The 21956-nt window shown below is 42.1% G+C and overlaps 1 protein-coding gene across 1 annotated transcript in view; it reads right to left on the bottom strand.

The window, feature by feature from the left end:
- The window catches only part of LOC121876645 (coronin-1A-like), a 67207-nt gene extending 46553 nt beyond the window's left edge, over positions 1-20654 (bottom strand). The window contains exon 1 of the mRNA XM_042381941.1: positions 20035-20654. The gene's annotated coding sequence lies outside the window, so the exon portion shown is untranslated. The remainder of the gene's footprint in view (positions 1-20034) is intronic.
- Between the last annotated feature and the right edge of the window lie 1302 nt (positions 20655-21956).

Raw genomic sequence — 21956 nt, 5'->3', positions numbered from 1 at the left:
CTCTCTCTCTCTCTCTCTCTCTCTCTCTCTCCCCACAAGACGGTAAAATTGATGACTTTTAAACCACAAGCGGCATTATTGATGACTCCGATGAGAGGAAGTCCCAGAGGTAATCTTCCGGTTGACGGATCCCGGTTACTGGTGAACAATGGCTCCCAAGCTTATCCGGTTACTGGTGAACAATAGCTCCCAAGCTTATCCGGTTACTGGTTAAAAATGACCCCCAAGCTTATCCGGTTACTGGTGAACAATGGCTCCCAAGCTTATCCGGTTACTGGTGAACAATGGCTCCCAAGCTTATCCGGTTACTGGTTAAAAATGACCCCCAAGCTTATCCGGTTACTGGTTAAAAATGACCCCAAGCTTATCCGGTTACTAGTGAAAAATGATTCCCATACATATCCGGTTACTGATGAATAAAACGGCCTCTAATGTTATCCAAGTATTATTAAATGGTCAAAAACAATAAAATAAATCAAACTATAATAATATAAAATAAATAACTAAGGAGTGCAGCAAATAAGTCTTCCCCTCAATGGGCTAAAATAACTAGAAATAAAGATGTGAAATACTCTAAGCGTGACTAGGCGGGAAAAAGGAGAAAACATCGACAATCAAAAGCCACTTGTCTTGGTGTCACTTAGACCAATCAGTGACGAGAAAAATGTTGAAGTAATCTTAAAAAAAACTGTCTCTGTCTGTCTCTGTCTCTCTTTATTTCCCTCTATATCTCTCCACTTATCTATATATAACACTTTTATATATAGTACAGTATCTCTATCCCTATATACGAGCATATACATACCGGGCTATCTGTCGTGTAGAAACATCTTCCTAGTTCCTACCAACTTAAACACTCAGTCAAACATCTGTCTAAAACATCCAACCAGTACGAGAGGACCTCTTGAAAAACATCACCTGAAAACATCTTCATCAGTTCCAGACACACCTACCTAAACATTCCCTTAACCTTATGAAACACTGAACAATATATCTACCAAAACATTAAATTAAACTCGTCGTTCCAGGAAACATTTATCCTCAACATCTACTCAATAAACTATCATAAATTTCTTCTTAAATATTTTAGATCAAATATATAGATTGGTGTTTACAGAATATTTTAAATAGAAGTTTATGAAGATATTTTGGCCCTATAGCCCATGTCATAAATGTTTACATAGATGTTTATCAATGTAATTTTAATCAGTATTTAAAAAAAATATTAATGTGTTTATTGAGTAAGTTGGAGGTAATGTTTAGGTAGATGTCTGGTACAGTACTGATGGCATTTATGGATATGTTTAGGTACTACTTCTTGTGTTTAATTCAAGGTTTGAATGCTCTAATATCTGAAGATGTTTACATACCCGTAAACACGTGGGTTCTGACCTTTCGCGACGAGGCCAAGGTGACAGGGGGATGGGTGTGGGGTGACGGGGGATGGAAGACCGTGACGTCTATTGGTGACATTTCTTACAAATACCAGACGCCACGCCCCACTGCCCTCACCGCCACCACCACCTGTGCCACTTTACCCCCTCTACCTCTCCCCCCTTTTCCCACCTATCTTTCAGTCTCATCACTTCCTGTTCTACCCTACCCCTTCCCCTCCCCTTCCCTCCACCACTACCTCTGTCAGTTCCACCCTTCCTTCCCTCTACCACTATACCCACCCTTTTCCTCTCCCCCCTTCCCTCCACCACCGTCTCACTTAACTCCCCCCCCTCTCCCCTCCCCTACTCTTACCCTCCATCCCCACCACTATCTTGCACCGCTTCCCCCCCTCCCTCCGCCATTTACTATGATTCAGAATAATCACACCGACACTGCCACTTGTGCCCGTGGCCTCTACTTCTCTGGGGACAAGGCTGAGGCCAGGGCTCAAAGCTCCGGGAGGTTGTTTGTAAACGCTAGTGAGAGAGAGACAGAAAGAGATAGAGAGAGAGGGGGTATGGGTGGCAGTGATAACGAGAAAATGTGAATTACCTAAAGAAAGAGAGATATAAAGAGCAAGAGAAAGAGATGGAGAGAAAGAGTAGGTAAGGGAGGTTGTGGTAACGAGAGTAAAAATGGAGTTCCCAAACAGAAAGAGACAGAGATAGAGATTCACCAATTTCTCACGGCAGTTGTCACGCCTCCAGTTAAGTACCTCATATTTTCTCTCTTAATAAGAAAGAAAAAGAAAGTTACCTCAAACCGCTGGACCACTTTGTCAACAGCATCGGAACAATTACTGTCACTTTGTGTGGTTCACCTTGTTGTTGTTCGCCAATACAAGATGCAGATTCAGGTTCGGATTCAAGTCAAGATTTTTGGATTCAGATTAAGGTACAGTCAGAATACTTTCAAACTTTTAAATCTCACTTTCCGGATTTCCTCTGTTTTCCTCCGAATAAAATAGTTTCCTCTAAAAATTCAACACGATGCGCATGAATAGAAGGCGGAATAAACGAACAAAAAAATGGTATATAATTTTTCAGTCACGTTCTCAATCACTAGTCAAACGTCTTGCTGTGTCACTAACTGTACACCCCTGGCGATACTTTGCTTCAATGTCTATGTCTTTTCTATGTCTTTTTGGGAAAGGAGTTTGTTGTCATTATGTACGTCTGCAACTGTTATGCAACATGTGACGCAATCCACAATCTGAGTAATCTTGGTGTGTTTGTGTACATTCATACTCGCATAAACACATTTATTACACCGTGTTATATCTGAAGGGAAAACATTCACAAAGTTATTACATATAATGACAATAACGGAAATAACAATGATGACTTAACTACTACTAATAATAATAATAATTTTAGTTCCATCATTATTAAGATTTTATAAGCGATTATTATTATTATTATTATTATTATTATTATTATTATTATTATTATTATTATTACTGTTGTTGTTGACAGTAAAGCAACAATCTGCACATAATATTCTGTAGTGAACCCAATTCCCTGCTCGCCCTCTTTCCCTCGCTCCTTTGGCTGGACAAGAACAAACAGCCGCGAGACTAACAGCTTATTGCAAATTCTCGTAACTCAACTTTCGCTGCGGCCAAACAAGCGTGGAAACGTTATGCCTCAGGTGATCAGGCAAACGGTGAACCTCCTGCTGCTTTTTTTTAGCTTTTTGCTGCACGTTGTTGTTTTTTGTCTGTACACTCAAAAGGACGGCAGTGGGCATTGAAACTCTACTATACTGTACGTCAATATAGGTTTCATCCAGATAACTTGAATTAAAATCAACAGCGTGTGGATTAAATTAAAAACAAGATCTCGTTTTGAATTTGTGAGGATATTCCCCTGTTAGTTACAACTGCTCAGTACGAAAGTAGGTGGACTATATTTGCCCGCGATTTAAGTTTCTGGTGTCGTGAGCATAGAAGTGACAGACAAACAATTCATGGACGAAGAACCTCAGGTGGCGACATGTAAAGGTGGCGAGGATGGTGTAGCAACTTCGTCCCAAACTGACAAATAATGTCACGAGGATGATCAAAGAGAGTTGAGAGGGCCAGGTTACTTAGCGCCTCTTAATATGTGGCGTCAGATGAAGAGAATAATCTTGCACGCCCTCTTCTGAACTGGCCATTGTTGTGTAACAGCTAAGGAAGAGGACCAGGCAGGAAAAGCATAGGTGGTTTAAGAGGTATGAACGTTGTGTAAACATTGCTGACTTCAGACACATGAAATCCAAGGGTCTTGAGGAGACGAAGGATGTGGAGGATAACTGTGTGTGTGTGTGTGTGTGTGTGTGTGTTGTAACCCCCAGCAAGAGGGAGAGACTTGATCACCCTCAGCAGGAGAGAAACACGTAGTCAGGTTAGGTTAGGTGGCTAAGAAAGACACATGGTTTCCCCGAGCAGGAGAGAGACGCCCTGGCAGCAATACAAAAACATGACGGAGTGAAAGCTAACGCAGCTGCCATCTGGTTTGTGGTATTGCGGGGCCCCTTGAATGACCCCCCACCCTCCACTCACCCCCTGCTGCAGGATGGTGACGCCCCTATAATGAACATCTCCCCATCCCTCCCTCCCCCAGTATGAGGATCCTCCGTCAGTGGTGGTGCCCCATAACATGGATACCCACCTCAGCTTTACACACTTCAACTTGCTATCATTACCTCCTTACCATCCTCGTCCCCTAGTACGTAATTAGACTCTCTCTCTCTCTCTCTCTCTCTCTCTCTCTCTCTCTCTCTCTCTCTCACATATCGTCTACAAGATATTAATTCCACAGATAAGAACTGCGTCAATACATAAATTATACCTGGATGAACGTAAGGTAGTTCAATATATGTATACAAAGTTACAAATGACGTTCTCGTGTGTACGTGCAGGTGGACCACGCAACCCAACCCGTTATGCTACCGCGATCTCTATGTCAACAAACCCGAGCCAAAACACGGCGCAAATCCAGGATACGAAATGTTGTTTTTACTCTTACAACACAGACAAAGACTTCAAGGTTAGATTTTGTTAAGATTTCCAGCCCAGCAGTAGCGAAAATGGCCAAGTGTTGGTGTATTTCCTTTCTTGTTTACGATTTGGTGGACAAGTCGTCAATAAGGGCAGTGTAGGATTAATAACACGGGTGATCAGGTGAATGACACAGGTAATGGGTCAGCACAGGTAATGAGAAACAGAGAATGAGGTTGTGGGTGACGCCTCTCATTATACACTACAGTAACTGACTTCCACTCATTCGTCTCTCTCTTGTTACCATATAACTACGTGATATAAACAAGGACACGTAATGAATACAAGGACAGATTTAATTACAAGAGCACGTAAACATACAGGTATAGATGCAGTTACAAGTATAGATGCAAATACAGGAAGTACAGACACAAATACAGATTCAGGTATACATACAAGTGAGAGCTACACACATACACACACACACACACACACAACACAACACACACACACATGTACGAGCAGAAGTTACACAGCTCTACAGACACAGGTACAACTACACGCAAAATTACGGTGACAGGTATACAAGAAATTATAACTACAGACCAACACCAACACGCAGGAAGGATGTACACAGCGCCATCTTAAAACACCAACACGTACGGGAAAATCAGTAACGTGAGGGGAAGAGAGTGGAACACAATATTTTGATTAGGTTAGGCTAGCGTTAGAGGTTAATTACACAGTGAAATAAGTTGGGGTTTTTAATCTTTACGTGATCCCAGGGGCGTGCTTTATGACAACCAAAATGATAAAGGGGTGTTGGGGAGGGCCGCAGGGGAGTGGTAACGGATACGGGTACCCTCTGGAAGATGGGTATACTACTAATTACCTGTGAATGTGTTTAAAACCTAACAACTGTGTACAAACAAAACTTTTCCATATACACACTCATAAACACCAACACATTCTCTATCTGTTTACCTATGAATGTGTTACCAAGTATGAACGAACTGTACTTTAAGTATATGAAGAGAAATTTATATGCTGGTATGTACTGAAGATGTTGACTTATGACCCACCTCAAGATACCAGTGATATAAAGTTGTTATCTATTTTCATTTCGATCATCGACACTTGCTCGTGACTTAAGTTATTAAAAGGAACGCGTTATTTCGTAAGGACGGGAGGACGGAAGGATGGACGGGCAGACAAAAAGAGTAACAACATTCTTCTCAGTATAATGGTGGAGGTATAAAAATATTTCCCCGGAGTAAACCTTGACCTGATATACAAACGCATGGAAACTCAAGTTGGAAATGTGATCCTGCAGGAGCGGAGGTAAACAAGAAGCAGGGTGGCGAGCTTTCTCCTACGTTGTTCTGCCAACGTCAGCGTCGCACACGAGCTGGTAAAAGCCAGCTATTCCACAACCAGCTTTGAGGTCGAATATTGTGCACATTCATGGCTACAACTTTTTATTGTTAAGTTCACTGCCAACATTACATATATATGTCAGGTATTTTAGATATAACCTTACAATTTAGCCTTAAAACACAACACCTGTCTTGCGAAATATGAATAACTTTTTGTTATTATTATTTTAGCTATAGAAATATATTAATGTATTCTATAAATGACAATTTCATATAGGAGGCCCATCAATCTCATAACACAACCATATTTTATCTCAATTATGGTAGGTAAGGTCAGATTAACTTTGGCTAAAAAAATAGATTAAATTAGGTTAATACTTATGCGGTTCACATAAAGCACTTATTATGGTCAATATGATGACTTCTGTGTACAGTTGTAATTTAATAAAAAAATCATAAATATTGAAATTATCAGTCACAATTATTTCTAATACTGTACTCGCCTTTTTTACACCGAATTTTGTCTTGAAAATTTTTAAATGTTGTTGGAATAGTCCATTTACTAACCTTGTTACGTGCTTGAAGACCTTCGTTGCTGATATGCAATATAACAACAATATAATATAATAACAATATAACAACAACACCTTTCGCTCAGTTGGTGATCTAAGACAAGCACTACAGGTACAGGTGCTCATAACACAGTCGGACATACTGTACGTGCACACCGGGGAGTAATGTACTACCTGGCACCTCAGCTAGATTTCCTTGGCTCGGTGGCCGCCGTCATCACCTGCAACACATAAGACTCGCACTTCCTCCACACATCCATTCAGCTTAATATGCCATATTGTCAATGTTAAAGAGCCCTTGACGAGGCTGTGGGATAATAGTCAGTGTATGAGTGACAGACACGGGTTAATGTTGTCTGCTCCGGCCACACCGTGTAAATGTCAGGAGTGTAAATCGGAATGACTGTTTTTACTTCCAGCAGAAGGAAAATTTTTGATTGGATTATTTGGCATTAACTCTACAATCTGGAACTACGACCCACGACCGTCACTTCCAAAGATTCCTAAGTGAAATTTTCCTTGATGCTACAATGCACGTTTCTAGCTGACTTAACTATGCCCTAAAAATAAAAAAAAATAAATGCCAAAATGACCTCAAAATTACTGAGACTGCTCCAACTAGATACGTTCATAGGTTTGCTAAGCTTCTAAATGAGTGTATCTGACTAAGGTAAAATATCGGTGCAATTTTTATGTTTACCCGTGAACGTTATTTTAACTTTTTAGCTGCAGTCAAACAGATAGGGGCGTGCCCGCATCATTCGTTAAGAGGAACGTCACCATACGAAACTTTGAGAATCTGGTGCCAAGATCTTTGAGAACCTGGTACCAAGATTGTCATATACAGTATACCATAATGATTAATATATGAGTATTTCCTTAATAGTCTCTGTGCAGGTTCGACGCCATTAAATGCCATAGTAATATCTTCATACCTTAAGCCAGTATACGTTAAATGCGTCCTTAATATTTCCAGTTAGAAGAGAATTTTAAGATATAATTCAGAACCCGAATTCCAACAGCTTATTTTGATAGAATAAACATTGACAAAGATCATATCAGAATAAACGAAACAACGCCATTACTCCTGTTGTTACGAAGCCAACTGTTCCGGGTCCTAGTTTGTTAAATCACCCAGGCTACTAACTGTTCCGGGGATTTTGCGATACTGTTTTGGTGGAGAATTGGTTGTTGCGAGGCGAGTGAGGAAGTGAGAGTAGGTGGCAAGGCAGGCAGGGAAGTAGGTCACTCTCTTAGTCTCACTCCTCCCATTGTTTTATCTCTTGTCACCACACTATGACAGTTAATGGTAGGAAGCTGGTGTGAGCGATCAAGATGGGGCTCTTTCTCTCTCTGTTTCGGCACTTAACGCCCTTAAATGCATGAGTCAAGAAGGCAAGCATGAACTCTGCATGCTTCCCAGTCGGGCGATGCAAACGTCTTACACATGATGCAAAGGGTGCCCAATAAACTAGCCCCTTCGCGTGGCAGATCTAAAAAAAAAAGAAAATATCTCGCTTGAAATAACACGAACTACAAATACCTAATCAACCTATCCATGGTTTGAGTAGAAGACTTCAACAAAACAGATGAACAGTTATAACACAATACTGTGGTTTGTCAGGCGTCTGTTGACATTGGCCTCGAAATGTTCAGCGTAAGAGATATAAATAAAATGTTACAAGTCCGGAGACAAAACCAGAACCGCATTTTTCACACTGGCGCCGGGAGTTTGGTTAGGTTAGGTCAGGAGTAGGTTCCGTGTTTGGCCCGAGTGTCAGGACGTTCCACATCAAAAGATTCGTATCACAACCCCAGCGTTAACCCAAGCAATCGACAGTGCCTGACGTTCACAACCACACTCATGAAAGACTCTGCCAGACGAACATCCGCTTGTCTTCTGCCGATACTGGCGCTCTTTTATGGAGCGAGTTTTATTAGTCAGCAACCCACTTAACTCAGTACAAACAGCCACAGTGAGGCAGCCTTCATCACGCCCGACACACACACACCATCACGCCCGACACACACACACACACTTTACGCCTGTGGTCCCTTTCTTGATCTTTTGTTTCTGTCCACAAAGACAGTGAAGTCTTGTGTCGTAACCTGACGCACCACAATTACTTGACTGACGTTGGTTGTTGCTTCCTGCGGTCCTTCCTCCTGGCGGGCCGAAGAAGGGACAACAAGAAGCATGAAGGGGATAACTAAGTAATAGGCCGAGAGCTGTACAACATCCACGATAAGAAGTGAGCCAAGTGCCCTAACTGATTTACCTGACCCTGGTCTTGGTGACTGTAACCTTAGAGTAACTGGGGATAGTTGTCGACGACCACGTGAGTGAGCCGTGTAGGTTATGTGGTTTGCTGTTGTGCAGTTGTGTTGTAAGTGAATTTAAAATGTGTTTTTACTTTATATATATATGATGATGTGACAGTATTGTACAGTACATTGATCCTGAATAGCATGTGTGTGTGCACTTATTCTGTACATGCACCTATACTGTTCCTAATTGAAAATGAGAATATAAAGACTGACAGCCTCTCCAGCATACCCCCACGAGCTACTGGCTCTTAATAAACTTCTCAGACACATCGACAGAACAGACGAATACATTTTCTACCGAGAAGAGCTGTTGCGCAGCTAATATATTTTGTCCATCCAAGAATTTCGATTCACTGGTGTCCAAAATTAGAGTAAAGTTAACAAGATTATAACTAAAGCCCAAATGCAGTATTTCACCAGCACCCAAACTCTCAACGGTTCTTACGATAATTCTCTTCTCCTCGAACTGGTGGGCGAGAGAATTTCATCCAGTTACAGTAGTGTCTTGGGGGAATTTCCTCGCGTCTCAGGGGAATTTCCTCGCCATTTCAGACGCCGTTGCTATGTTGCAGCATCAGTGAAGTACAGTACGTTCTCACAACTACAATTACGATAGAAATAAAAAGTAAGAACCTATGAAAATCCGGACTTGGTTTAGGAAGTAAATAAATAAATCTAGGGTGAGAGACGAGGTTAGGAGGCGACCCGTGAGCAGGACGGATTGTGTAACCTATAGAGAGGTGATAATTCCGAGTGTAATTGGCTTTATGGGAGACGGGCAGCCATACCGAGGCTTGGGGGAGAGGGAGGAGTGATGAAAGAAGGGTGAGAGGGAAGGAAAAGAAATGACAGGGATATGGGGAGGGAATTAAACAGAAGATGAAGAGATAATAAAGGTGGGGAGGGAGACGGAGTAGGAGAGAAGAAAGGGGAGATGTGAGAAAGGATTAAGAACATAAGAAAATAAGGAGTCCGCAATAGGCCGGTTGGCCTGTGTATGGCAGCTCCTGTCGAGTTACTACCACTCTCTATCATCCATGAATCTATCTAGCCTCCTTTTAAAACTTTCCAGCGTTCCACCACTTACTACAAAGTTGCTAAGCTTGTTCCACTCGTCCACCACCCTATTTGTGAACACAACGCAGGTGAAACTATTGTCAGGCTTCTCGTTAGTGTGTGTTTGGGTAACCTACTATTGAACCCATTCGTAAAGCTTCGCATGTTATTTTTTACCCTTAATCTAACCTAACCTAAACTAACCTGACTTAACGTAACCTAACTTAACCTAGCCTAATATAACATGACTTAACGTAACCTGACCAGACCTGACCTGACCTAACGTAACGTAACCTCTTCCTTAACCTTTTAAAAACGATGATTTAACCCTTCAAATTATTGAACCCTTTGAGAATTATTGAATAGACCCTCATGAAATTTATAACCCTTTGATGATGAAGATTTAACCCATTAATGACTATAGTTCAACCCTGAGAACGACAGCTTAAAACAACGTACAAACTACACAGAAAATACATAAAACTCAATCAGCGACATTCACAAAGGCTAAATTAAAACAGCTTAATAAATGAAAATAACACATTAAGCATCTACTAGTGCTAGCAAAGTTTTTAAATAGCCACTACACTTCTCCAGTCTCTGTTAAATAAAATGTTAATATTAAAGCTTTGTTTATTTTATTATACAGACCATGGTCTTCACTGAACAAGATGGTATTAAAATTTATTGTCTAGCAGAGATATTTTACCTTGTTCGGGCGGGCTTCTTTCACGTCGAGTAAACTGGTGTGTGTGTGTGTGTGTGTGTGTGTGTGTGTGTGTGTGTGTGTGTGTGTGTGTGCACCATAACAACGTCATCACCACCAAGATGGATGGATCTACATGACTCGCATCATCAACTACAAAAAAGATGGTGGTCACAATGGTTCCGAAATTCTACTGAGAATATACTGTAACGAGGCACATTCTGTTATGTCTTCTTACAGGAATACAAAGTACAGTGACGATGCGAATACAATATCTCTCTCTCTCTCTCTCTCTCTCTCTCTCTCTCTCTCTGTCTCAAGTATTGTCATGGGTTGGGGAGGTGACGGTGACCAGACAGTGTCCACGCATTAAGCAACACCTTTACTTAAGCGAGAGAAACACACAATGCTGTATTGCCAATAGTGTGTTATTACAATACGTCCTGGGTGTTGTGGTGATTGATGTCAAGTTATAGTAATGTGTGTGTGTGTGTGTGTGTGTGTGTGTGTGTGTGTGTGTGTGTGTGTTGTGGTGGTGTCGAGTGGAGTGTGTGATGTGTGTGTGTGTGTGTGTGTGTGTGTGTGTGTGTGTGTGTGTGTGTGTGTGTGTGTTGTGGTGGTGTCGAGTGGAGTGTGTGATGTGTTGTGACAAATGTATAGTTTAGTTTATTATGATATACTGTATGTTGTGAGTTGTAGTACAGTAGAGGAGTATTGTTGTGTATTCTTGTATGTTGTATGTATGTACTTTTGAGTAGTGGTGTGCGGGTGAAGGTATGGTGGAGTGTGGTAGTGGTGGAGTGTACGTGAGGCTGTGGTGGAGGTGTTGTGGTAGGTGTGTGGGTGAAGGTATGGTGAGTGTGGTAGTGGTGGAGTGTACGTGAGGCTGTGGTGGAGGTGTTGTGGTAGGTGTGTTGTAGGTATGTGGGTGAAGGTATGGAGGAGTGTGGTAGTGGTGGAGTGTACGTGAGGCTGTGGTGGAGGTGGTGTGGTAGGTGTGTGGGTGAAGGTATGGAGGAGTGTGGTAGTGGTGGAGTGTACGTGAGGCTGTGGTGGAGGTGGTGTGGTAGGTGTGTTGGTGAAGGAGGTGCACTGCGCCTTACCGCAGTGTTCAGAAGTCATGTCCCTGCCACTCTCAGTCGTGACCAGGCAACCATTGCTGTACACTGCTCTCACTGTTACACGTAATGGATAGATAGATAGATAATGCGTGTGTGAAAGACAAAATGATAGGAAAATCAAATGAGGTTTTCTTTCCGTACTCGCCGTGTTATTTCCACCACCACTTACCACCACCACCACTACCACCACTCACCACTACCACTACCACCACTAAATCACCATAACCTTCCTCCCTCCTACACCTTACTTACACTGTTAATCCCTCCCTGATTACAAGAGCTTCGAGTTAAAAGTCTTATCTCCACAAACCTTCTCTCTCATTTTTAGTCTTTCGTTCTTCATCGTTCTTCTTAGCGTTTTCTCTCTCTCCACATTCTTTTAGTCTTTCGTTCCTCATCGTTCGTCTTAGTGTTCTCTCTCTCCGCATTCTATAGCCAAAATAACAAGGCTTCTAATCTACTTCAACCCGTCATTATAGAACAGATTTAATGCTCTACGTCAGTGCACTTCTCGGCGGCATCATCACACTTTTTTGGATCACTTGAAGATTAGACACGCTAGTTTATTTCATAACTCACCCCTCCCACACACACACACACACACCTCACCCTTCCCAAACACACACACACATCCTCACCCCTCCCCCACCTCACCCCTCCCCACACCTCACCCTCCCACACACCTCACCTCCTCCCTCCACCCCCCACCCACACGCCTCCCATAAACACCCTCACACACCACTCACGGCTGTAGTGTTACCAGGTAAACAATTGACCGCTGGCCGGGCGTGAGTGTTACCACAACGGTGAACGGTACATGTCTGACCCCATCCTGACCCCCACATTTCCGGTGCTCATGTGCAACACCTACCACACGCACTGTGCATGGGTGTGTCGTAATGTGACGCACTGTGCATGGGTGTGTCGTAAAGTGACGCACTGTGCATGGGTGTGTCGTAAGTGACACTGTGCATGGGTGTGTCGTAATGTGACGCACTGTGCATGGGTGTGTCGTAATGCACTGTGCACTGTGTGCATGGGTGTGTCGTAATGTGACGCACTGTGCATGGGTGTGTCGTAATGTGACGCACTGTGCATGGAAGTGTCGTAATGTGACGCACTGTGCATGGGTGTGTCGTAATGTGACGCACTGTGTATGGGTGTGTCGTAATGTGACGCACTGTGCATGGGTGTGTCGTAATGTGACGCACTGTGCATGGGTGTGAGTGATGATAATCGATCGATGGTTAATATTGTGTTTGACTGTATATTACTAATAATAATAATGAACTTGGATTATTGCAGTAGTGTGTGTGTGTGTGTGTGTGTGTGCTTTATCTACGGACTACTACTAAACAGCATCAATCACAACCTAACTCTTCACCACCACTACTACCACTCTACTACCACCATCATCACCGCTAGCTACCAAATACAACATCAAATCCACTACAACCACAACTGCCAACGACTATTTTATTTCACTACCACTACATACAACAACAGCAGTTCTATCACCACCACCACAACCAACATTAACGAAACCAAAAACATTTCAGTCTTCACCATTAACAACAATAACAACAATTCCACCACCACAATTGAGTCTAACCACAGTCCCCTACCACCACGATGAACCAGTTTCACACCTGCCTCCATCACACACACACACACACTGGAAAACTCATTTCACCGAGGCAACAGAAGTACTCGTGGGAACCCGACATAAGGTTAACCGGGTACTCTTAAACCCGAATTCTCAGCGAACCGTAAGTTAGTTATACTCGAACTAGGGGGTGGGGGGAGACAGCTTGTTACGGGTAGAGTCTTGGGGGTGATTTTGACACTTTCTTCGTCTGTCATCTCTAAGACGTAAGATTTAAAGTGAAGAAGACAATCATTTTGTGGTCTTGAATTCTGTAATTATTGTGGATTCCAATAGTGTATTGGCGAAAGAAGACATTGAGTTTATAATGTGACTCACCCACAACATACAAACTTGAACACACACACAAACACATTCTCCTCCCTCTCTTGTTTGGCGACTGATTCCGCGACGATTTGAGGGTAAAAGTTACTGATTTACGGAACTGTGTGTAATGATCCGGACCTGTTGTGTGCGTGAACGACAGCTGCTCCTAAGTATACATCCACTATAAGTAACCCAACCTAACTTAAAGATTAACCACCCCAACTCTAACTTAACTTAGCCTAACCTCATTCTCCAAATAGTGTTAGGGGTTCTTAATCTTTAGGTGAAATAAGCCGAGGTTGAGGTTTTTCAGTGAAAGAAAGAAGATGAAAATGGTCAATTTCGCCATTACCTGTACAGATGTGGCGATACCTGTAATCACTTCTCCTCCGGTAACAACCAGGCCAGGATTCCCAAAGGTTCACACGTTAAATTTACCCGTAACTAGAGATCTGAGAACGCATCTGATTGGTTCACTTCAGCTACGGCACACAGACGGCAACCAAAATGATGTCGATATTGCACTGAGACTCCATCGTAACGAGATCCGATTTCTCATTCCCCGTTAAGGAGAATATAATCAGCGCACGATTGTTTGAGACTACACTGAAGGATGAGAGAAAACGTACTGGTGCTTGCGGAAATGATGGACATTCTGAATTATCGGAAAAAATATACTTATTCTTAATTATGTATAAAATATCATCCACATGAGCGTGCACACAACAACACAAGACTACATCAACAGCCATGAGGATGTACACATGGCAAAATAAACAGTCATAAGATGGTACACACAGCATCAAGGTAAGAGGCTGTAACCGTGACTATATCAACACTCATGAACGTGTACTCATATCATCGGTCAGGAGTGTGAATATCGATCACACTGACAGTCATATATGTACACACAACATGATTATAACACACACACACACACGAGAAAGTACGATGAAAACAACTGAGGAATAATGGGAGGGAGGGGTAATGACGGCTCAAATGGGGGAGGACGTGAGTGGGGAGGAGGCGGGGGAGAAGCTGGGGTGGAGGGGGAGGAAGAATGACAACAGGGTGGAAGTTAACCAGTTGTTTCCCCTCCCTCCCTACACCTTCTTTTTCCCACTTCACCTTCCATCTCCCCTTGGTGCGGGGACTGCAATGCTCTACAGTTACATCAACACACACGCACACAAGCGCGCGCGGATTCTCAAAGGTTCGTCACCGGACTGGAGATGTGTGACCGCTTCTGCCTTGTACACTTCAGATGCTGTACACACACAGTGATCAAAATGCGTTCTTTTATCCACAATCAGGTAAATTAAAGCCCAAATCCTCGAGAACCCGGATCTTAAGCTTGGATTCTCAGAGGCCCTTGTTATCAATAATTGCCCCCTAACTGGGGGCGACACATCTAGCTAGTCTCATTGCAATTTCAATTCAATTTTGATATATATTTGTGTCATCACTTGGAAAGATGATTCGGTTCTGGTATCTACAGGTCGGGTAAAAAAATGATGTACGAATCTTTGGAAATCTGGGAGTGGTCTTGTGAAATTCTTGGGCCAATGATACCTCTCCCCCCCCCTCTCTCTCTCTCTCTCTCTCTCTATTTCACCTGAGGACTATGCACTGCTGAGTTAGGTTAAGTGAAATAAACTGGGGTATGAATTTTCACTTGAGTCCATTAACTGGGCTGTCTTCAACCTTCTAGCTTGGCGTAATGTAACCTGATACACCGATGGAAAACATAACAAATTTACCTTTAACTCACCCCCCCCCCAAAAAAAAAAAAAAATATTTAATTGAAAAATATCGAAAAAAAATTTCCACCTGAACACATTTGATTCTATTAAACACTGAGAAAAAATGGCGGGTAAGTTCTGGTGCAGCGTCGAGCGAGTCACTATAAGGCTGAGATATAGAGGAAACGTTGAGTGTTTTAATAGACTAACCTAACCTAACCTAACCTAAACCAACCTAACCTAACCTAAACCAACCTAACCTAACCTAAACCAACCAAACCTAACCTAACTTAAACCAACCAAATCTAGTATAATGTAACCAATCCTGACGTAACTTAACGTAGTCTAACCGAACCTAAGCCTAACCTAACCAAAACAAACCAGAATACGAGTGGGGTCCAGATGGAGTCATCTTTCCTGTAAAGTGCCGACTGTACTTGTGTAACTGTACGTGTCATGCATTGCCCATGGCAGGTGTTGCGTTGTGGTTCTAGGCGCTACGTTAAAAATTCATGTGGTGTCATCAGTGCGCGAGCGATGAAAGCTGAGTCAGCCATGTTGGGTCATCAGTGGGTTATGATTTGGGCTGCATTAGTCAGCACGATACTCGCCTTCCGCTACTGAATGACACATAATGGTTTGTTCTTTATCTTCTCCGCTGTAGTTTACAATTGCAGGTTATTATAAAGGTCTTTGTAAACACACACATCAAAGGACTTTGTCAACGTCTTGTGTATTTCAGATTCGAGTGAAGTCAAGATGATCCTCAACCTTGTGTGTGCATGATGGTGTGATTCAGCCAAGCATATAGTGACCCTGAGTATAGTGTTGGAGCCTGTACTGCTGTGTGTACCTGTACTGCTGTGTGTACCTGTACTGTTGTGTGTACCTGTACTGTTATGTGTACCTGTACTGTTGTGTGTACCTGTACTGCTGTGTGTACCTGTACTGCTGTGTGTACCTGTACTGCTGTGTGTACCTGTACTGTTGTGTGTACCTGTACTGTTGTGTGTACCTGTACTGCTGTGTGTACCTGTACTGCTGTGTGTACCTGTACTGTTGTGTGTACCTGTACTGCTGTGTGTACCTGTACTGCTGTGTGTACCTGTACTGCTGTGTGTACCTGTACTGCTGTGTGTACCTGTACTGTTGTGTGTACCTGTACTGTTATGTGTACCTGTACTGTTGTGTGTACCTGTACTGTGTGTGTGTACCTGTACTGTTGTGTGTACCTGTACTGTTGTGTGTGTACCTGTACTGTTGTGTGTACCTGTACTGTGTGTGTGTACCTGTGCTGCTGTGTGTACCTGTGCTGTTATGTGTACCTGTACTGTTGTGTGTACCTGTGCTGTTGTGTGTACCTGTACTGTTATGTGTACCTGTACTGTGTGTGTACCTGTACTGCTGTGTGTACCTGTACTGTTGTGTGTACCTGTACTGTTGTGTTTACCTGTACTGCTGTGTGTACCTGTACTGTTATGTGTACCTGTACTGCTGTGTGTACCTGTACTGTTGTGTGTACCTGTACTGCTGTGTGTACCTGTACTGTTATGTGTACCTGTACTGTTGTGTTTACCTGTACTGTTGTGTGTACCTGTACTGGTGTGTGTACCTGTACTACTGTCTACTGAACCTCAATACCTTTAATGTTTTTTACGCATCGATAAAATGGAATTGCCCCGCCCACGGTACACTCATCACGCCCACACATCTGCTAATGTGTTCCAAGTTACTGTGTCTGTGTTACTGCGTCTGTTGCTGTGACTCATGATACTCTTTTCCTTTTTATGGGTTTATATAACTATCACTCGTGAGAGAGAGAGAGAGAGAGAGCTAATCTTCACTGTGTCTTAGAGATCCAACGCTTTGTGGAAAAATAAAAGGCCGGTATTCAGTCCAAAACAAAAACAAAAAATACCGAAGTTATCACGTTGGAGATAGTTAAGGAACCTGTATTGAGGGGAGTGAAATTTATGTCAGTTTCTCTCTCCTACACTTGGCCTGTGACGAGACCTCCATGACTCTCAGTACAGAAACGCGTTAATAGGGTGTTACTTCCCTCTGGCGCGTGTGAGGCAAAAACTTTCTTGGGCAAATGATAGTGAGAAATGCGAGCTAACCTAACCTAACCTACCCCCACCTCATTCTATGTTCCCTCATAACCCAACCCAACCTCATTCTGTCTGTCTCTGTTCCCTCATAACCCAACCCAACCTCATTCTGTCTGTTCCCTCATAACCCAACCCAACCTCATTCTGTCTGTTCCCTCATAACCCAACCCAACCTCATCCTGTCTGTTCCACCTCGCTACAGTAATTACCCAGCCTCAGTGAGTAACTCAAATTCACAAAAGAACTAAAACTGTATTCCACTTAGTGTGTGTGTGTGTGTGTGTGTGTGTGTGTGTGTGTGTGTGTGTGTTGTGTGTGTGGTGTGTGTGTGTGTGTATGTGTTAACGCGTTCGTGTGTGTCTGTGTGCATGTTTAGTAGTGCATAAGTGTGTCTGCATATTTAGCACTATGTTTGTCTGTATGTTTATAAAAGTGTATATGTGTGCATCCGTGTCTAGTAGTGTATACGTCTGTGTTTAAAATCTGAAAATTTAATGTATAGTTCTTGAATCGATCCAAGTGAAGTAAATGCACCTAGACAAAATTTATGAAATGAGATCAATATTCCACGACATAGAGAGAGCAAGAGCCTAAACACTGGTAAAATGTGTCAGCTAAGATTTAACACTAATCAGCGGGGTCAGTCTGTGAGAATTGTCGTTAAGTGTAGCACGTCTAAGTACACCACTAGGGCGATGGGTGTTACTTACTTACTAAGCCGTCTGCATGTTGTAACTAGCCCATTACAGACTAACGAGAGGTTATAACGAGCTATATAGAGGGTATAAGTGGCTAACTACTAGCTGTAACTAAGCAAACTAGCGGCTGTAACTGGCGTACCAGCTCGTGAACGGAAGGCAGCACAGCCCGGCACCTGCAAGGAGGATGGGGGGAGTCACATCCTCAATTAACTCTACCATTCAGCAAACTTCCCCCTCGTGTTACTTTAGTTTCTCCATTTTTTAAATTCTTATCTCATCTCTTCCCTTCAATATTATAACTCTAAGAGAATGAAAAATAATAAGAAGAAGAAAAGAGTGCACAAACAGCAAGGTACATCGACGATAGTGAGGCCAGGATCAAAGCGTAATGTAAACAAACGCGACTGAGCTTTAAAAAGCTGGGACCATAAATCTTTTTTTAGGATGGGGGGGGGGACATAAATCAACGGAACATAACCTGATCTATCCACAAACTGCCTCAGATCGATCAGATGGGCCAAGTTAAACTTTAAGGCAGCAGCTTAAAACGAAAAAATAAATAATAGTTTTATGATCGTGGTAATTTTCTAACACTTACCAAATGAACATGCGGGCCAGGATGAGTGCAATACACTATAATTACTGAGGTATGTTCCGTAGTATTATTACCTACAATTGCTATTCAAGACTTGAAATTTTAATTGTACATTATTCTTTCAGTTAATTGTCTGTAAATTAAATTTACTACCGCCCCCTACTGTGTGTGTGTATGTGTGTCAATGTGTGTATGTGTGTCAATGTGTGTGTGTGTGTGTGTGTGTGTGTGTTTTACAGCCACCACTAACAGCTATTACTGAACAACAAATATGATTGTACATATTCATGTTATACTCAAGATAAGAAAAACAAATAAAGTACGAAGCAAACACACTCTGGTAACAAGAGGAACACCACAGTTAGGCCTGACACCTCAACACCGGCATCGTATTAGTGAAAAATAATACACTTGCTACATCACAACACAACAGTGGCTGAAAATACATCACCAATAATTTACATATTCCTGTGTTTTTTCACTTGGCGGGAAATATAGTTTGCATGGACAGAATATAAATACAGGGTGTCTTAAAAAAATATAAACACTGCCTTACAGATAAGTTAGATAACCGTGGAGATCGGGTGACTGCTTACATTGCAACAGTAACATTGTCCTCAGTGGGAGACCTCGACGCATATCTACAGTTATCTGTAAGGCAGTGTGTTTAAATTTTTTTCTGAGACACCCTGTACTATACACACATAGAGTACAATAGTTTTATATGTATCACGCAACATAACCCCGTATTCTTAAGTGCAGCTAGAACAAAGAAATACATGATATCGACTTAAAAATCAGGCCTTTCAATGTTGTACACAAACATGTACAGTAATATACTACAGCTGAGTAAGAAACTACGTTTGTACTTTCAGATCTTGGAGGTGAAAATTCAAGAAGTTCCTACTCAAAAAACTTAAAAACTGTGAAATATTCATTTGTAATTGTAACTATGAGTCATTTGAAGACTAGCCCCCAACAGCTTATTCCACCTGATGATTAAATATCCTTACCCTATCTTGGGGGATAGGTTAAGTCAGTTTAGGTTAGATTAGGGTAGGATAGTTAATCTTAAGGTGAAATAAACTTCTGGGTTAATCTTCAGGTGATTCGTAACTACTGTATGACCAGCTTGGAAGTCCCTAAAAACTCTCCTTAAGCAACATCCACAAACTAACAATAAACAGTTTCCCTCATCGAAGTTTTCTCAACCATATCACCGCCTGTATATCTTACCTTTCACATATTGTCACACTTATTTCATAATCTACAGTATATTATTTCATATATTTCAAAACTTTATGATCCACAAAGCATTAAGGTTGGATACTCACGTCTTCCGTGGAGCCGAGGTGGTGGTGTAGCAAGGAGTTTAAACCAGGGACTGTACTGACACCATATAATCCCTATTTAAACGGAACATTAGAATACTAAGGTACTGTACCAACTCTCTTAATACATCCTGTTTCTCTCTACTTATATCAGAGTACTCTGGGGTGGGACTCTGTTGTGAGATGTGAAGGATATCAGTGTTATGTAAGCACACGGCAGTAAACATACATGTAATCAAACACCACACATACAAACACACAATTGTATGCAGGTAATATACAGTATAAAGTCATGTGTGCATAGATATCAATAAGGTCAGCCTTACTTCAACAGCTTCTGTTTACTAAGAGAATCATTCTAAATGTTACGAAGATTTAACATTCATCTACAGTGACCTATTGCTATTGGTGGCCTTTACCTCTTTAACACAAAAATGCATGTTATTGCCCTCACGCACACACATACGCACACACACACAAATATAGACATACACAAACACGCACATACAGTAGTTCATGTAACAGTTGAAAGACAGGAACATGTACTTGCCAACAGTGAGTAGCAGAGACGTGACCGATCGCCCACGCGGCTAACGAGCCGATCAGTGGTGAAGAGGACAAAACCAAAACCATGACACCGACTGTACATAACCTGGCGTATTGCATTACCCACTCGTGTACTATTAGTACAGTATTACCTTAACTGCTGTCTCAAGTGTACAAGTGTTTGCCTGCTTCAACTACTGCAGGACGAGGAACTTCACCGCGTCATCATGGTGGAATCACTGCCCTCTTCGGTGTTCCTTTAGTGACTGGAACAGATGGTGTTACGTGAGTATGAGGTGGCAGGTATCAGGTAAACAATGAACAAAGAGCAATCTTTTCGACCCGCTGTTTAAACCCTTGTTTCAACTTTAGAAAAATAAAATGTTCGTGGTGAAATAACAGAGTATAAGCTGGGAACTTGTCCCTACAATCCACACCTGGATTCTAGAGATTTCAATCTGTTCCAGCTACTGTATTACAGAAAGCCACCATGATAACGCTGTAAGTTCCTCGTCCTGCAGTAGTTGAAGCAGACAAACACTTGTACACTTGAGACAGCAGGTAAGATAATACTGTACTAATAGTACACGAGTGGGCAATACAATACACCAGGTCATGTACAGTCGGTCTTATGTTCCTATCTTTCAACTGTTACATGAACTACTGTCCAGAAAATGACGGGAACCATCCTCGTGTGTGTGTGTGTGTGTGTATATAAGTTGACGTGTAACACAATGACAACATGGAAGTGGCGCTGGGAAGGAAAGAAGGAAGCAGGAACACACACACACACACACACACAACACAAGAAGATACACAACACACCCACACGCCGCCACGCTAGACGCTCTACTGCCACACCAGCCACACCTAAACCACGGGAAAGTTGCCAGTAGTTAACTCAGCCTCGTTTACAAGGTGTTATGTGTACCAAGGTGCGTACACACATGTACGGTGTACCACAAGTTATACACACATTCACGCAAACCACTTGCTACTCGCATACATGTGTATACAGGTGATTATACTCGTAAATACATTTTTGCTTTTCGCCAACAAGAGAGCATGTATGTGTATTGATATATTGTATATATAACACATTGTTTGTATGAAGTTATGTATACAAATGAGTTTACACATTGTATACAGTACACACTGTAGGAGGACTGCTGTACCTACACGCCACCACACAACATACACACTCCTGAGCCACACTTATTGACACAACTGTGCTCGGCAAGACCTGTTGCTGACTCATAACTTGGTGGTACTACATTAAATCATTCCCTCTGAATTTGTCTCTTTATTGACAATGAATATTTGTATATTATTCTACGACTAAGGTCATTCTGACAAAGTCGATGGAGATTTACTGTTTC

The sequence above is a fragment of the Homarus americanus genome, unplaced genomic scaffold, assembly GCF_018991925.1.
Source record: "Homarus americanus isolate GMGI-L3 unplaced genomic scaffold, GMGI_Hamer_2.0 scaffold28, whole genome shotgun sequence".
NCBI classification, from domain to species: domain Eukaryota; kingdom Metazoa; phylum Arthropoda; class Malacostraca; order Decapoda; family Nephropidae; genus Homarus; species Homarus americanus.
Note: the sequence above shows the minus strand (reverse complement) of the source record. Positions and strands in the feature narration are given on the sequence as shown.